General features: G+C 41.9%; 1 pseudogene; it reads left to right on the top strand.

Moving 5' to 3' along the window:
- The window catches only part of LOC138036738 (uncharacterized), a 2624-nt pseudogene extending 1969 nt beyond the window's left edge, over nt 1-655 (top strand).
- Nucleotides 656-1376: the final 721 nt, after the last annotated feature.

Below are 1376 nucleotides of genomic sequence, written 5' to 3'. Positions count from 1 at the left end.
TCTGGCGCTGATCATACTTGATGAATTTTACTGTTTAGCTGGCTCTCAGGTAGACAAGACAGTTACCTCAAGAGCGTACTATTGACTTCCTCCTTGTCAGCATGTATGTTGTATTCGCTGTTTTTCGTTTTTAAGCTGGGATTTGCATATGTTTGGGGGTCGGATTTTCGAGTGCAAAGTAGAGTTGTCGTTTCAAGTTTTTTGGCATTCCTTCAGAGCAAGATTAGCAAGGTTTGCTGAATCATTTCAAGAAAATGCAGGCGAATTCCGATGGCAGAGATACGAGCGACGAGGCTTGTGATGAGGAGCTTTTCTGTCCAAAAGCGATTTTCAAGATGACAAAGCAAAAGCGGAGCCGGTTAGTCGAGCTGATAGAAACATAAAAAGGATTAAGCTGCCACAGTTTAACAGAGACAAAACTAAACTCGAGAATTTTTGGGCAACTTTTAAAAGTATTGTGGATCAAACGGATGAACCAGCCAAGTATAAAATGATAGGATTGAAGACCTGCCTCGAAGGCAACGCAGAAGAAGCAATTTCGAAGCTGGGATTCTCTGAAGAAGATTACCAGGAGGCGACAAGCATTCTTAAGCGTCAATTCGGTGGTGAAAGAAGACAACTAGGAGAATTACCTAGGAGAAATCAAGGAGATTAATCCCCTCCAAGAGTGAAATATTCAGGAATTGGAGAAATTTTCTGACAGATCATAACCCTTCACGAACACAGTCGTGCAAGTGATTTGGGACCTGGTAGTCTTCTCTTCTCTCTTGTTGTCAAGGTATTTCTGCTGAGCTTCACACAATCATCGATTAGAATCACTGCAAATGCTTTGACAGTGGATTGTTGAGGAATCGGATTACCAAGTTAAAACCATGGAAAGCATTATTGGTTTTGGTGCAGTGACAGGAGAGCACAAGGAGGACAATCGTCAAAAGAATCGAGCTTCACTACTTTCAGAGCAAGATCACCTTCCTGTCCTGCGAAAGTGTGACCTGTGTCAAGGAAGTCATGGAATATGGGCAGTTCCCAACAACAGACTATTTCCATTGTTTATCTAATAATCACCAGGGAAAGTATTGCTTACAGTCAGGGGAATGTGGAATTCACGATTGTAGAGTCATCACAAGTTGCTTCATCCATCGGAAGAATTCTACTGAGGTTGAAAATACAAGAAGTAACACTTCTTTAATGTCACCAAGGGAATTAACAGTTGTTACATGTGGCTGATCAAGTCTCTGAAGAGTGTGCACAAATTACCACCCTAACCTCTGCGCAGTACAAGGAGCTTGCTGCCCTTCGAACAGTTCCAGTATGGTTGTCAGCTAATGGAAAGAAGATTAAAATTAAAACTGTTCTGGATAGCGCAAGCACTGTTT

The sequence above is a fragment of the Montipora capricornis genome, unplaced genomic scaffold (genome assembly GCF_036669925.1).
Source record: "Montipora capricornis isolate CH-2021 unplaced genomic scaffold, ASM3666992v2 scaffold_498, whole genome shotgun sequence".
Taxonomy (NCBI): domain Eukaryota; kingdom Metazoa; phylum Cnidaria; class Anthozoa; order Scleractinia; family Acroporidae; genus Montipora; species Montipora capricornis.
This window is presented reverse-complemented; position numbering and strand designations above follow the sequence as displayed.